The sequence below is a fragment of the Corythoichthys intestinalis genome, chromosome 20 (assembly GCF_030265065.1).
Source record: "Corythoichthys intestinalis isolate RoL2023-P3 chromosome 20, ASM3026506v1, whole genome shotgun sequence".
In the NCBI taxonomy this organism is placed as follows: Eukaryota; Metazoa; Chordata; class Actinopteri; order Syngnathiformes; family Syngnathidae; genus Corythoichthys; species Corythoichthys intestinalis.
Genome location: NC_080414.1, coordinates 16,127,107 through 16,145,002, shown reverse-complemented (window position 1 = coordinate 16,145,002; position 17,896 = coordinate 16,127,107). Strand labels below are relative to the sequence as shown.

Below are 17,896 nucleotides of genomic sequence, written 5' to 3'. Positions count from 1 at the left end.
GATTCAGGTCTGGACTTTGACTTGGCCATTCTAACACCTGGATACGTTTATTTCTGAACCATTCCATTGTAGATTTGGCTTTATGTTTTGGATCATTGTCCTGCTGGAAGATAAATCTCCGTCCCAGTCTCAGGTCTTGTGCAGGTACCAACAGGTTTTCTTCCAGAATGTTCCTGTATTTGGCTGCATCCATCTTCCCGTCAATTTTAACCATCTTCCCTGTCCCTGCTGAAGAAAAGCAGGCCCAAACCATGATGCTGCCACCACCATGTTTGACAGTGGGGATGGTGTGTTCAGGATGATGAGCTGTGTTGCTTTTACGCCAAACATATCGTTCTGCATTGTGGCCAAAAAGTTCAACTTTGGTTTCATGTGACCAGAGCACCTTCTTCCACATGTTTGGTGTGTCTCCCAGGTGGCTTGTGGCAAACTTTAAACGAGACTTTTTATGGATATCTTTGAGAAATGGCTTTCTTCTTGCCACTCTTCCATAAAGGCCAGATTTGTGCAGTGGACTGATTGTTGTCCTATGGACAGACTCTCCCACCTCAGCTGTAGATCTCTGCAGTTCATCCAGAGTGATCATGGGCCTCTTGGCTGCATCTCTGATCAGTTTTCTCCTTGTTTGAGAAGAAAGTTTGGAAGGACGGCCGGGTTTTGGTAGATTTGCAGTGGTCTGATGCTCCTTCCATTTCAATATGATGGCTCGCACAGTGCTCCTTGAGATGTTTAAAGCTTGGGAAATCTTTTTGTATCCAAATCCGGCTTTAAACTTCTCCACAACAGTATCTCGGACCTGCCTGGTGTGTTCCTTGGTTTTCATAATGCTCTCTGCAGTTTAAACAGAACCCTGAGACTATCACAGAGCAGGTGCATTTATACGGAGACTTGATTACACACAGGTGGATTCTATTTATCATCATCGGTCATTTAGGACAACATTGGATCATTCAGAGATCCTCACTGAACTTCTGGAGTGAGTTTGCTGCACAGAAAGTAAAGGGGCCGAATAATATTGCACGCCCCACTTTTCAGTTTTTTATTTGTTAAAAAAGTTTAAATTATCCAATAAATGTTGTTCCACTTCAAGATTGTGTCCCACTTGTTGTTGATTCTTGACAAAAAAACTAAATTTCATATCTTTATGTTTGAAGCCTGAAATGTGGCGAAAAGTTGCAAGATTCAAGGGGGCCGAATACTTTTGCAAGGCACTGTAGCTTTAATGTGGTTGTGTCTGTGTGGGGGATGCATGTGTGCGTGCATGTATTAAAAATGCTCTGGGGAAAACCTTGAAGTAAACACTTGTGTTGAGTACTTATGTCACAGCAGCCATTACCAATAAGTTGTCTGTTTCAAGCATACTGTTAAAGCTGTAAGTCATTTGTGTTACAATGACATGTTTGCACAGTCGTCGTTAGGAGTGGGAACCTCTTGGTACCTCACGATACGATACGATATGCGATACAAAAATTACGATAACGATGTTCTCACGATATGGTGATACAATGATTATCGATACATTGGTCAGGAAATCAACCTAAGATATTCTACAAAGCGATTAATAAACAAGCTTCTGTTGTGAATTTCAATGAGTTTACCACTAGTGGACATCCAATCCGTTTGAAGTGGGAGGGTGTCTATGGCCATCAGTGGCAGCCAATGCTAGGCAACGAGGTAATTTTGGGGCATTTCAGATCATTACTTTATTGATTTTGAGTCACTTACTGTTGATTTTGGGTTACGGAAAATGAAGTGGCCCAGGAATCTCCCAAATGAATAGGCAGCGACTAAAACGCAACAGGAAGCGACCTGTAAATGCACTAAAATGAACAGAAATTGACTTGTAAAGCTAAAAATTGGTACACCTAGTGACAAAGTTCCAGTTCCTATGATCGAAAATCCTTCAGTACCGATGTTGCGATCAGTACTTTTAGAGAAAAAGGTCCAAGATTTTAGAGTTTTTATTTACGGTTTGAAGTGTAGGACCTTGGCCAATGAATGGACGTGTTGGTACTAGTAAGACTAAGAGGAAAATCCTTGCGTATTGAGTAAAGGTGTGTGAAATTTCCGATTCTTAGATTATTCGCGATTCACAATTCCAAATTCCAATTATTTAAATATGCCAAGTAAAGCAGAACTAAAACACAGTCAGCGCGGTCTTTGGGATGCAATGGGGAACGGACAAAGAGTACACATCAACAACTCACACTTCCTAGATACAAAACAGCAACAAGCATGGCTGACTAGTGCTGCAACGATTAATCGATTAACTCGAGTATTCGATGAGAAAAAAAATATTCGAATTAAATTTTGCTGCTTCGAGTATTCGGTTAATTAAAGTGGTGTTGTAAAGGTTTGTTTAGAAAGGGTTTGCATTTAGTTTTATTGATGTGGGTGGATACACGGCCCTGTAGTCTACCTCATTTCACATGGCTAAATCCATCTGCTCCCTGTTAAGACCAACATTAGCTAAGTTTTTGTTTGAGCTAATGTTTTTTTGAATGCATTCGTAATTTAGTTCATAGGTATATTGAGCCATTTTTTGTGGGAATATGTGTCTGAACCATTTGTTAACAGCATTGTAAAAAAAAGTTAGCATTTTATAGCATTTAAGCTAGCAGACTAAGTTAGCTAACTCTTCTTTTTTGTATATAGATCTTCATTTCATGATTTTTTTTATACCATTTGAGGCTCAGCTGAGGTATTTTAATTTTTTATGTTCCGTATCCGATTACTCAATTATTCGAACTAAATAGTTCATCAGCCCTATGGCTGACCTAATCAACAAACTTCTCCGTGAGATCAGACCTGCTCCCAAAAATTTAAAAGCAGACGTGTGGATTATTTTGGATTTGACTAGAAAATCTTCTTCTAGAAAATAGGGAATTTCAAATAATGTTGAAAGCAAGGTACAAGGTATGTCATCCCACCACCTCTCTACAGGTAGACAAAAGTAGAAATCATGCCATCGCTGTCGAACGAAGACCGACTCGCTGTTATGTGCAATGCATGAAAACCACAATTTTGCTAATATCCCTGAGCTCCGAAGCGGGGCTGTAAATGAATGGAAAATCGCAAAAAAAGACATTTTTGTTCTTACAGACAACGCAGCTAATATGGTTGTCGCTGCCCAGCTGGGTAACTTTAGCCATCTGACATGCCACGCCCACACACAGATCCTTGTTTTTTCGTCTGCAGGAGTCAATGCACAGCGTAGCAACACTTAAATCTGAGCACGTGGATCAACTCCTGTTCTTATACAAGAACATGGAATTTTCTCAGCACACTTGACCTGTCCTGCTGAGGTTCGGAATCAAAAGAATCGTACCCTCTGAATCGTAATCGAATCGTGAGGTAACCCAAGATTCCCACCTCTAGTACTGAGACTGTACTCTTTTGTAGCTGAAGAGTGTTCTGACTCAGATGTTTCTTTGTTATAGGGCATGTGAAACAAAGAATGGGGGCATCCTTCAAGGCGCTGGATCAGAGTGGCAAACGCCCCCACAGAACCACAAAATGAGGACCACCTTGAACAGGGTCCAACAATGAAGACAAGTCAGCCTAACAGAAACCACTGAGTTGACAGGGGGCGTATAATGCTTCTATTACTCTAACAGTGGGTGCCCGATTCCTAGCATGTCAACATCCACACGGTTAATGAACAACCAAAGTGACAACAGGAGCCCCCACCGACCCATTTCTCTTGGGAATAGAATAAAAGACTACGTTTCACAGGATTCAAAACCAAGTGCGCAACCTGGAACGTGCCGCGATGACAGTTCTGTTATCCTGACAGCTGCACACAAAGTACAAGATGTGAATGTAAAGCCTCTGACGCGTTGCTGTCCAAGGAAGATTGAGAGTGAACAGGTGGTGGCGGCATTGTGGGCTTAAGAGGCTACTTACTTGCCTCAAGTACACATGGTTAAAGAGTGCTAGCATATATGTACAATACCAGAATGACCACCTCAGTGTTCTTTAACCAGGAACTGAATGACAATATAACAACAAGTTTCAAAGAGGTAGCGGTCACAAAGTTTAAACTGTCAAAAGCAGGTAATAACAGAGATACCTAAAGACTGAAGACGTCACCAAACGGTGTATAAATGGAAATCCTTGGAAATTTTCCTAGATTGACTACGAGTGGGCTGTATGTACGATCAATATGAGTAGCATATTTATAATACTTAAATTTTGCTCTCTGACACAGCTAGCGTTTTAAAAATAGACCCGTTAATCCGCCAACGTCACCATATTGGTGGGCTAATCGCTGCTTTGGTGACTTCAAAACAGTGCTGGAGAAACCGGCAAGGCCACTTTTGGGATATCACGTCCAAAATAAGTCAGTCAACGCTGCGGATTTGCAAACCAAACGATATTCAAAGCAGCTGGCAGAGCTTTGAATTTGGACTTTGTCCAGCCAGCGGCACTGAGTTTTTTGTCGAGTGTTCACCTTACAGCAGCCGGCGTTTCACCTGACTCGGGCAACCGGAACACTTATGCAAGACAATCAATAGTGTATGACTGACTACTTTTACAGGAGACAGAAGAGGAGAATGAACAATGAGTCTATATTACAAAGCGCTGAGTGTGCTAATATGTGAGTTCCCACTCTGGATGTCTGAATGACTATGTTAAGAATCAGTCCACTAAATATGAAATTGGCAGCGAATGAGTTACCGTATTTTTCGGACTATTAGGCACACCTGACTATAAACTGCCGCTTACCAAATCTGACACAAAAACGCTATTTGTTCATAGATAAACCACACTGGACTATAAGCCGCAGCTGTCCTCACTGTATTATGGGATATTAACGCCAAAAGATCTTAACCGGTAACACTTCATTTGACAGCGCCATCATTCTACTGTCATCAGACCAAATGAACCACCATCAAGCTTTGAACCACTTGGCTCCAAAGCTTCATTGCTTCAAGAAGCTTCATTTGGCCATCACTGCTCCCTTGGAGGAGACAGTCAACCTCCACTGCCACCTGCTGTCATCACTGTTGTTGTCAAACATGCCTCCGAACATGCATTGCAGCGCTACAGATTTATAAAACAATCAAAATTTATGTTCTCTGCTAATTATTTCTTCAGTTACTGTTCAAGTTGTTCCATTACTTGCAAGTTATGGTATTTGGTAACACTTTTTCTTACAGTGGCGCCATAAGACTGTCATTAGACAATCAAAATTATGACATTACACTGTCATAAGCATTAATAAATGTAGGGCTGCAGCTACCGATTATTTTCATAGTCGATTAATAGATGAACTAGTTAGTTCGAATAATCGAGTAATCGAATAAGGAACATGAAAAATAAAATACCTGAGCCTCAAACGGTATTAAAAAAATAAATAACGATCTATGTACAACAAAAGAACAATTGCTAACTTACATAGCAAAAGTCCGGCATCTTAAATGCTATTAAAACGTAATGGTTTTTTCTACCCACAATGCTCTTAACAAATGGTTCAGACACATATTCCCACAAAAACACGGCTAACTATACCTATAAACTAAATAACGAATGCATTAAAAAAAACATTAGCTCAAACAAAAATTTAGCTTATGTCGGTCTTAACATGGAGATGCTGGATTCAGCCATGTGAGATGAGGCAGACTAGAGGGAAGTGTATCCACCCAAATCAGTAAAACTAAATGCAAACACTTTCATAATAAACCATTACAACGCCATTTTAATTAAATGAATATTCAGCAGCAAAATTTCATTCGAATCTTTTTTTCTAATCGAACACTCCAGTTAATCGATTAATCGTTGCAGCTCTAAATGAATGCATTCAATAGATATCATTTAGTGTTATCCGGCAAATTATCTCACTTTTGAATAGCTGTAAAAGATTCAAGCTGTACATAAATTGGCCGGATAACACTTAATAACATCTGTCATAAGCATTCAGTAATGCCCATGATAGTGTCATGTCATAACTATGACGGTCTTATGACAGTCTTATGACGGCGCTGTCAAATAAAGTGTTATTAACCCAAATAAATCAACAAATAAGCCTCATTGGACTATTAGCCGCAGGATCAAAATGAACAAAAAAAGTAGCGGCTTATGTCCAAAAATTATGGTAAGAAAATACGGAAGAAAATATCTGCTACTAAGAGGTTCAAAAAAGAACATTTAGAAAATTATTAGCTCCACAATGTCCAATGATTCAAGGGCGACCTGTCAGTCCTCCTTTCCCTGTTCACCATCCATTTCCCAGTGTCAAAAACTAGTGATTTAATCCGCACAAAAGCATACGCATGAACCCGATACGCGAACGACAAGTTCTCCGCTTGTGTGCGCGCAAGCAGCTTTGGCACAATGGCTTCATTGTTCAAGCAACAGCGTACACATCACTGAATCATCTTTTCCAGTAAATGCCAGTGAATGGACCCCCTTTTCACAGGCGTCACATTTACATATCTCACAATCTTTTCCATTGTGAGAGAAAAGTTAAGTGACTCTTATATGAAGGCGCGTTTCCATCCAGCGGCACACTTCAGTTCAGCTCCACTAGAAATTAAATGAACTACCAGAAAAAAAATTAAAGTACATTGACTAGTGTGGCCAAAATTACTAGTTGATTATTTTATCTATTGTACAACTCATATATAGCGTAGATAATACAGTCAAAAGTATTTGGAGTAGAGGTGCAACAATTAATCTACAACTATTTTGATATCCAATTAATCATTTAGGACTTCCTTCACCTTAAACTTGTCTAAATTCTTGAAATTATAACACATATAGTTGTAAATATGATCACATTTCTTCATTATATTATATGTCAAAGTAGCACATAAAAAAAAAAAAAACTGCTTTTACTTTGGAAAACAATTCAACATTTTTGCCAATTTTCAGACATCTGTCTCGACTAGCTTCTTAAAGAGGCTGCAAAAACTAATGGGTTAAAATCGATTAATAAATTAGTTGCCAATGAATTTGACAATCAATTTTTGCCGGCTTTGAGTCCTTGTTTTTGTGTGAGGCTGTGTACACACGTGTCAGTGGTTAGCGCAGGAGAGAGAGAGAGAAAGAGAGAGAGAGAGTTCACTGTTCCACTCAGGTTGGGTTGCCGAATAAATAATATTACAAAATGTCGTTTTGTGTTATTAGATCCATTGTGCCTCCATCAGAAGTGAGCAAATGAAGTCAATTGCATTGTTTGTATTCTTTGTTGATGAGACGTTACTACTTATCACGGAGGGCTAAGCTAGTTAGCGATAATGATAATCAGTGTCCTAAGCATCCGTTTGTATTGTGTTTTGGAGAAACATATTAGCGCTTGAGTTATTGTTAGATAGTAGAGTTGATAGTAAATGTATTATTATAAAGAAACCCATTCATATAACCACTTAGAGTCTCAACACAAACTCCCATTCAAATTGTAAATTGTCATACAAGAGAGTGTGCTGTGAAATTGAATTTTGTCTTTATTGTTACTTACAACATGTCTCAAGTTAAACTGTGAAGGTAATTGAAAAAAGTGGCATTTATCCGATTAATCGTTTAATTAATTGGCCAATTAATCAATTATTTTTTAAAAATGTTACTTGCAGCACTAATTTAGAGAATGTTATGGTTTTTAATTTACTATCAAAATATCTCTCGATTAATTTGACAATCAGTTGTAATACTAACTTATTGTGTGCCATTGACGGTAATAAACAAACAATGTATTGGATGTCTCCCCGCCAACAGTAGCCAAGTAATTAAAGTTACCTTAATGTTGTAACAAAAAACAGCTGCAAATGAAAAACTGTGCATTTACAAACTGCTCAAAATAATGATGTACTGTTCAAAAAGTTACATTAAATCACTGAAATTTATTGTAAGTTCAACAGTAACTAAATTAGCAATAAAAATGAAAAATACATTAAAGGGAACGCTCTGGCAACAGGCTGGATTTCTCACACACGCACAGTCACTTTTCCCACATTCATCACTTCCAAAACATACACAGGAAAACGCATTATCGGCAAATTCTTCTCGTGATCCAGTTTGAGTCCCAAAAAACAACAGTTAATTTCATTAAAAATAGCGTTAGAGGGCTATGTGTAGGAGTGCGGCACGTGCTTCACTATGTGTGTATTTGTGTGTTCCGACTAAGTTCAAGTGTGCAAGAGGTGCAGTGGGCGGGCGGGCGGGCGGACAGGGGGGAGGGCAGGACAAACTCCTGGAGATTCCAGGCATGCCTGTGTCAAGTGCCGCAGTGCAAACACAACCACGCTGAGCTAATTACTCTGGGAACAAATATATAACCTACAACCAGCCCAATTGTAGTTGGTGTGTATGTTATTATTCTTGCAAATATTTTATCAAAAATATAACGCCAAAATGATATAAGACTTTCTATCGATCGATGATTTATTTTACACTTCTATTGTCATTATCGCCTTAAATAGACCTGTTCCTGCAATGCATTTTGGCCAGCAGATTTGCTACATTGATGGGATTCCGTATAACATAGTAGTACAACCAATCCGTCTATCTCCACTCAATAGTTAGCCAATTGGTTCCTGTCAACCATACATGAGTAATGTATGCAAGACAATTGAAAATAGCAAAATATATAATCAACACATATGAAACAATTCGTTTCCACTGCATCATGGATAAGTCCACCCTCACTACGGGGATTGGCACATGCCAATAATGGAATACCGTATTGGCCCGAATATAAGAAGGTGTTTTTTGCATTGCAATAAGACTGAAAAAGTGGGGGTCGTCTTATATTCGTGGTCTAGACGTTATACCCATTCATGACGCTAGATGGCGCCAGATATTATTGAAGCGATGATCTGTCATGACAGATCTCAGCTACTCTCAAGTTTAACCAGTTTGCATTATTTTATTGCAGTGTTTTTCCTTATTAAGATTTGTTTCAGTACCACAGTTAGTTAGACTTCACTTTGGTTAATGCAGTTATTGCAATTTTGTTGTTTTATCACAAAAGATTGGTTTATTTACATTTTAAAAAACAGAAACCATTCATTTACGAATGTGATTGCACTTTACTTTACATATTTAAATGTTCAGATATTAAGATTTGAATGAGGCAAAATAACATGCTTTTTCTCGCAAATATATTGTTATAATCATTTTTTTTTCAGATGTACTGTAATTATTTTCTGTATAAAAATTAATTTGGTGTTCAAAAAGTCTTTTTTCAAACTTCAGTCTTGAAAAAGAGGGGGTCGTCTTATAATCAGGGCCGTCTTATATTCGGGCCAATACGGTATATTAGAGGTGCAACAGTTAATGGATTAATGGACAACTATTTTAATAAACTGATTAATTGTTTGGGACCTTCTTCACCTTAAACTTGTCTAAATTCTTGAAATTATAACATACATAATATAACTTCTCAGTTGTAAATATGATCAGATTTCTACATTATATTTTTGTTAAGTCAAAGTAGGACATGTACAAAATCTGCTTTTACTTTGGAGAACAGTTCACATTTTTGCCAATTTTCGGACATCTTACTGTCTAAACTAGCTTCTTAATAAGGCTGCAACAACTAATCGATCAAAATTGATTCATAAATTACTTGCCAACAAATTTGATCATCAATACAGTTGTACATTACAGTAAAGTCAGGAAGCTGTAACAAAATATTATTTTTGAAGGAAATAGTCATCCATTTTGTCTTTATTGTTACTTACAACATGCCTAAAACAACTTCAAGATAAATTGTGAAGGTAAAGTGAAATTTATCCGATTAATCGTTTAATTAATCGTGCGATTAATTGATTAAGAAAATAATCTTTAGTTGTAGCTCTAGAATATATATCACTGGACTTTCCAACTTGTCTTGACTACACTCATGACAATTTTTCCGCTATTCTGACGAGTTTTTGTTGTTGTAAGGTATTGTTGTTTATATGTTGTGTATGTTTGCATATAAATAAAATTAATTACATGTTTTTAAAACTCAAAAGTAGTAGTAGATAATTAGATATCTTTATAGTTATTCATTCATCTCCTGAACCGCTTATCCTCATGAGTATCGCGGGGTGCTGGAGCCTATCCCAGCTAACAACAAGCAGGATACACCCAGAGCAGGGCAAATAGAGATAGACAACCATCCACAGTCCACACGCATTCAAACGTACAGACAATTTTGAGTGTATTGACACTGGATAGTTTTAGGTTGCAGCACTACTTGGTGCATTTAACATTTGTCGCAGGTCAATTTAATGTCAACTCAAAAATAAAGTGTTTGAGAAGCTGCTATAATTGTTGCATAATTTTTCACAGAATAATTAAAAATGTATTATATTGTGGCATGTCCATATCGTGATATAAAACGGCCCATATCGTGAAATATTTCTTTCCATAACTCACAGCACTACTGAAATATACTGTACCCATACTTTACCTGCTTTATCACACACAAAAATATCATGTAGCAAACCGGATCTGCCCTGCGGGCCTTGACTTTGATGTGTGCTGCGGTAATATTTGTACAACACTTGCTCTACTTCCTTAACACGCAAACAAAGGCACAGTCGTTTTATTTCAGTTCTACTTTACAGGGATTCGGTTCTTGTTTCAGATAAGTTCAAGTATCTATTACGTTGCACGGTTCAAACACGGAGTGCTGATATCGCCACGACTGTTGAAGCACTCAAGCATCACTCGAAGCACAAACAAAATATGACACTTTATGTTTCTTATCATAGGCGACATCATCAGGGCTTAATGTACACGAAAGCGCTGAAACGCTGGCACAAAAACAGGGCATTCCACTGCCGCCTCGATTATTCCCGCTTCCTGTCGACATGGACGCTCCCGAGACAAAAAGAATCAACACGAGAAACATGTCAACAAATCAACGTGGCCAAACCCTGAATGTTGACAGCTCCACTTGAGCGGCGCGACAACACACTCGGAGTTTGTTTGGGTGACTCTAATAGCAGCTCGCGGTAAGGTTCTACTAGTTAGTTTTAAATCACTAATAGCGTTGTCCCGATCTCATATTTTTGATATTTTGTCACCTGATTTTGAGGATAAGCCGATACTGAGTACCGATTAAAAATAAAAAACAAGCTATTTCCATCCGTCTGCTGTGAAGCTGAATGAGTTTATAACTAGTTTACCACTATCGCCATCAAGGGCACATATGAGTTAATATGGACACTTGTTATGGAAAACTTTGCTAGCAACCAATTGGTTCCTGTTATTAACTCATTTGCTTCCAAAAACGTATAAATACGTTCTATTTTTAATTGTTTCAGTGTCCCAAAGACGTATATGTCTTTTACTTTTTTTTTTTCATAAAAGATCTCTGGGTCCTGATTCAACTGAGCTCCAAAGCACAAAGCTGAAAATCCATTGTAAAGCAATAAAACTGGCCACTGGAGGGCAGTCGTGCATTTGGTAAGACTCGCAACCTGATTCAACAGCAACAAACTGCCGGGCCGCACGGGCGGAGCGCCGGCGAAATGATGCCAGGCGGCGGACGACCGAGCAGAACAACCGAGAGGACGCCCGGGATGCCAGGCGCTGGATGACCGAGCAGAACGACCGGGACCACCAGGGCAGCGGGCTCGCCGAGCAGACCCCACAGAGTTAAAAAAAAATCCATCTTTATGAGACAGGTAACGATAAGGGAAAAGTTTACCCAGTTGTCACGGCGACAGCAGCTTCATCTCGGCGACAACAGTGTCATCTCTCAGTTAGTTATGTGTAAATAAATGGTTACTTTGCTATCAAAAGCTCTATTTGTCGTTTGCTTTATGATATTTTGGGGAAAAAAAAACATTGTTTGGGATGTAACTAAAGCAAAAAATAAGTGTCTTAAAGTCAAATTAATGTTTGAAATGTATGCTTTCCCAAAAAGCTCAATTTCTGTTTTTTCATCAGAAATTGGAAAATTGCTCAAACTAAGCTATTCTCTAATGCGGAAGAATGGAAAAAGATATGAACTTACTTTTTTTTCTGCTGAAAGAAGAGTAATCTTTTTTTGGGTGGGTTCCATGTTTATATAGCAATTAGGGCTGTCAAAATTATCGCGTTAACTGGCGGTGATTAATTTTTAAAATTAATCACGTTAAAATATTTGACGCAATTAACGCATATGCCCCGCTCAAACAGACTAAAATGACAGTACAGTGTTATGTCCGCTTGTTACTTGTTTTTTGAAGTTTGGCGCCCTCTTCTGGCGCTTGGGTCCAACTGATTTTATGGGTTAGTACCATGAGTGAGCATGGTGTAATTGTTGACATCAACAATGGCGAGCTACTAGTTTATTTTTTGATTGAAAATTTTACAAATTTTAATAAAACGAAAACATTTAGAGGGGTTTTAATATAAAATTTCTATAACTTTTACTAACATTTATCTTTTAAGAACTACAAGTCTTTCTATCCGTGGATCGCTTTAAGAGAATGTTAATTATGTTAATGCCATCTTGTTGATTTATTGTTATAATAAACAAATACAGTACTTATTAGAGGTGTGCAAAATTTCCGATTCTTAGATTATTCACGATTCGGCCGTGGAAGATTCGAGAACGATTCACAAACATCCAAATTCCGATTACTGAAATATGCCAAGTAAAGCAGAAGTACAACACACTCAGCGCGCCGCGCGGTCAATGAGGAACGGAACGAGAGTAGCTAAACATCATGCTTCTCATTACCCGGCCCCTCGGGTAATGCCAATGCTCAACTCACGGCTCTCGCTCAACTCGTGCCACGAGATAAAAAAACACAACAACATACCTGACTGCTGACGAAAAGCTGCTACTAAGTACATCCACATAATGTTACTGTAGATATAATTTATATAGGACTAGATGCAATATAGATTCGGTAGCGTTAGCAGCACACCTACAAAAAGCTAGATGCTGGCGTTAGTAAACGGCCGCCATCTTAAATCAGTACACTTCCCTGCAAGGCTGTTGTAGCGAACCTTCCAAGCAAACCTAATTAACTTAAAATACTCCTAAATCGGTAAAATATTGACTTGAATCTATCTTTAAAATAGTTTTAAAACTTTCACATGTCGAAAGTAGACAAAAGGGAAATTATGGAATAACGGGAGCAATTTTAACAACTTTACGGTTGATTCACAACATTAAATTAATTGAATGTAGTTTAAAGCTGCTGATACAGAATGGGGACTGGAGTTTTTTATTTACGGTTATTTTTGTATATTTGTTTACTGCTATATGTTAACTTGATACTGAAATAGTAGTTTGGTTTAGCCTGAGAGTATTTTTGAACAATTTTGGAACTAATGTACAAAACATTAAAAAAAAAAAAAAAAAAAAAGGGAGGGGGGTGCATCAATAATCGTTTTATAATCGAATCGAGCCTCTGAATCGTAATCGTAATCGAATCGTTAGGTGCCCAAAGATTCCCAGCTCTAGTACTTATGTACCGAATGTTGAATGTATATATCTGTCTTGTGTCTTATCTTTCCATTCCTACAATAATTTACAGAAAAATATGGCATATTTTATAGATGGTTTGAATTGCGATTAATTACAATTAATTAATTTTTAAGCTGTAATTACCTCGATTAAAAATTTTAATCATTTGACAGCCCTAATAGCAATAGAACAGAATTTTCTGTGGGCCTTGCAAAATCAGTCAAAATCCAGTAAAACGGCCGGGAGCGAAGTGCCTTGCTCTGGTGAAAATGGCTGGGAGTGAATAAGTTAAGAGTGACACCATTTTTAAAACGATATATTGATTCTTGACGGGTGCATATCGATAACCTAATAGGATATAAATTATCCCACTATCCCCCACTAACTCTATGCTATTACAAACGCTATGCTAATGCTACAAGTTAGTTTAGTGTGTGATTATCACTCAGCACAGACGTTTAAAGGCGAAAGCAACATGGCATGGCCAAGATAAGAAAACAAAAATTGCCAAGCGTTTTACAAAAGGAGCCTGGAATGAGCACACGCTTAAGCCTGTGTATGGGACGAGGGATGGGGGGAGCGCAGCACGTCACATGAGTGACACGGCCAAACACTGCTAAATGCATTCTAACTACACATACAATAAGAAAATATCACACATTGTGAATTTACGACGGAAACTATGGCGAATTTTCATCTCGTTCTCGTGTCGTCAGACGAAAACTGGCATCCGTCTCGTTAAGTTTTATTCTCCCAAGACACCCTTTCGGCGCGTCATCGTGACTTGATCGTCATGAAAAAATTGATGGTTTACGAAATATTTTCGTAATAGTCATCGTTGGCGAAAACAACAATGGTGGGCATTTAAAGTTCCTGTTCATTTGAGGACATTCTTGAGTCACTTCCTTTTCAGTAACACAAAATCAACAGGAAGTGACCTGTAAATGACCCAAAATCAACAGGAAGTGACACCGGAAATGACCCAAAAGGAAAAGGAAGTCAACGGAAATCAACAGGAGGTGACGTAAAATGGCTCAAAATTCATTCATTGCATGGTATTGTCTGCCACTGATGGCCATAGACGTCCAATCCATCCCTCCCACTTCAAATAGATGGGACATCTACTAGTGATAAACTCATTCCAATTCACAGCAGAAGGATGAAAATAGCTTGTATTTCTGAGTATTAGTTGTATTGTAGTTATATCTATCGCATATCGTATCGTGAGGTACCCAGAGGTTCCCACATTTGATTGTCATGTCATCAGTGAGAAGACTCCTTGAAAAGATTCACTAACTCACAAGAATCACAGCTGTCTGGAATTAGTCAGTTGAGCCAACAGAATAATTCAGGATTCCGATGATTCGGTAAATCTAATTTACCGTGAATCAGTTGAAGCAATTAACTGATTACATTTAGAGTAAACAAAAAGATTTCAGAAAAATCAGGTGTATCCGTTCGTGTACTCAAGTTCGACGACGGACGACTCGGAAACACTTACTAGCCTTGTGTACATAAGGACTCCTAGCATCAGAGCTAATAAATGCCTGGGACTCGTGATTTCTGATTCAGTCTAAATATTTGCCTCATAAACACCAGTGACTCTGGAATCAACAGGCCGTAAAATAAAGTACACAGTGGATAGCAACTTGATAAGTCGGTCATGCGTCAGCTTTTGAGCACGTTGTTAGCCACCAGCGTTAGCTTGGGCTTATGTGCGTCTTTGGGCAGTCAGCGTTGATTTGCCATCCAACAGACACTCGCTGACTCTCCCTGATCGCAAACAGCTGCCGTCGCCATCACGCAGCCATTAATTATTCACTGGAGCTTTGCTTCCGTGTTTACCTTTGTCACGGGCTACTGGGGGCTAACGCCTAGGGACGACAGATGGCTGAATGCGCCGCTAGGACATAATAGTTGACGGGGATACACGTCCAATCAAATTATCTTTGCTTAACAAATCGATGCGTGATCCAGATCAATGTATGGTTACACCCTTAGACTTAAAGTCGTCTTCAAATTACGATTTTTGGGGTCCTGTTTAGGCTTATTTTCACAAACGTAATGCTTTTGTTCTCACACAATTACAAATTTCAAAATAATTTTTCAAATGCTAGCTAGACATGTGCCAATTACCGGTTTCAAGGTATACCGTGGTATGAAAACGTCACGGTGTCAATACCGCAAAATTTTTTTCGTCATACCGTTCCTAAGGAATTAGCTATTTTTTATGTCCCAAAAATGCAGAGAGAAATCCCTCGCTTGCAGCTGCAAGGCTCAACCCTCCCTCACCGGTTGTTGTTCAGTGTCAATGAGTCAGCTGTGCTACACGATGGCTGGAGGAAGTGAAAAACCTGAACTTTTTCCCCCCATTGAAGAAAACAAAATCGCTGGTATGGGAATACTTTGGCTCCAGAAAAATTACAGATGGCTGCGGAGTTTAGGAGGAAGGCCAACAGACATGAAAAACATCTTTGCGGAGCGTGGCTGCCAAGGAGGCAATACCTCTAATATGATTTCGCATTTATACAAAATTAAAGGTCATGAACGTTTCACTAACATAAACTCCAGCGTGTTTAGTGTGTCTAGCGGTGGTAAAACATGTGGTGCTTTTTTCTCTGGCAACTGTCTGTGTTGAGAAACAGTGTTGAAGGAATCTGACCTTCTGCCAGACAGCCAAAATCGCGCCAGACCCGCGCTGGCGCAGCTCCAACGACCCGGGCCAGTGGGACCGCGGCAATCCGGCCAAAAGGGGCAAAGTGCGCGCGTTCACCTTAGTCTTAACCCTTTTTACTGACTCCATTTTGAAAGGTTTAAACAAGGCTCACTGAAAACAAGTTGACAATTTATTCAGGTCGACAGAGATCAAAACGGCAAGGTGAAACAAAAACACTCAGGCGGGGAGGCAAGCTCGTTCCAAGGTCACCATATCAGAAGTCAACAAAAGGTTCCCGAGAAAAAATGACCATGATTAGTTAAACATTCAGTCTTTTGAAGGCTCTCGCGGTGCGGGCTGTGGGCAGGAAGAAGGGTGTGTTTAGGATTTTTGTCTCTTTATGGATTGGACAGGAGGATTCGGGAGTTACTGCTGTCCGGGCAACGAGGGTTGTGGATTATGCCACCTCAGCGTCAAATGGGCTGTTTGAGTCTTGTCAGTCGTGTTATCGGTTGGATATTGGGCCTTCTCCGGTGCTCCTTGTGTTAGGACAGAGTGTCCCGCCATTTGTTCTGGACTGTCCGGGAGAACTGATTGCGAGAGTTGGTACATTAATCTTGCTCATGACGCACACATTGGGCTTCCGTGATAAGAAAGTGTTGTGTATCTTTTATGCCCTATATTCTGCTTGTTTTCCTTAAACTATGATATAAGTGCTATTTATCTCATATTGGGTGTGTTAGAGTAATACATTTAGACGGTGCCTATGAGAAAAGGTACTATTTCCTTGAGTGTGTATCATGTAAAACTGATACGAGTGTTACACAACACGTGCTTTTTATGGAAAATAATTCAATTGTTTTTGTTTTGATGGTAAGAATGTTAAGTTTTGGCTGTGGGTTTAGGCTCACCTAAAGGACTGCATTTATTTGGATATTTTATTGAGAATATTTCATATTGAGAACATTATTTTTTCTTATTTTGAAAATTTTATTTTAACTTAACATTATACCTATGTTCCAATTTGCTAACTGTTTAGAAAAATAAAAATCTTGTTCAATGGAAAAAAGGTTTTTTTTATTTTTTATTTTTTAAATCCAGAGATCTTCAAGTTAATTGCAATACCATGATACCGTGATATTTTGGCTTACGGTTATCATACCGTCAGACTATCAACCCGGCACATGCCTAATGTTAGCACTTTAATATCAATAGCTATCACTTTAATAAATGGAAAAATAATAAAAAACAAAATAGGTAAACAAAATAAATATAATTACAAAATAAATAATAAAAATGATAATAAATATTAATAAGATAAGATAAATAAAATTAAAAAATAAAATAGAAATAATAATAATAATAGTAAATAATAATAAAGCTATTGCTTTATTCACACAATGCTATGACTTTTGTTCACTGAAAAATTGCGACTTTCCCAACTTTATCGTAAAATTTATGGTTTTTCTAGGAACGTTACAAAATTATTCTTGAAATGTTACCAATTCAGGCATTTCAATGAACACCATCCTCTCAAAAAATGTTTAAAAAAATCAGCACATATTATGGAGCCCCTAAATGGACATCGACAGAAATAAAATAAATTTAAACAATCTGGTGCGCACCAGAAACAATATGGTAAACATTAGCATTATATAGCATTTAAGCTAGCGGACCTTTGCTATGCAATTTAGCCAATTGTTCTTGTAACCCTTGTAAGATCCTCATTTATTTAATTTTATATTTTTTTTTACATCGCTTGGGGCTATGCTTAAGCGCGCTCGAACACCAGCAGTTTCAGCGTGCTAAAAAGGAAAATACAAGATTTAGTTGAGCTTTAC

The 17,896-nt window shown here is 38.4% G+C and overlaps 1 protein-coding gene and 1 long non-coding RNA gene across 9 annotated transcripts in view; one reads left to right on the top strand and one right to left on the bottom strand.

The window, feature by feature from the left end:
- The window catches only part of scrib (scribble planar cell polarity protein), a 115,832-nt gene that overhangs the window by 84,686 nt on the left and 13,250 nt on the right, over positions 1-17,896 (bottom strand). The window lies entirely within an intron of this gene.
- Positions 1,160-5,075, top strand: LOC130908974 (uncharacterized). The gene is made up of 2 exons (XR_009061679.1): positions 1,160-3,354; positions 3,441-5,075. It is a non-coding gene; the product is annotated as an uncharacterized LOC130908974 (long non-coding RNA).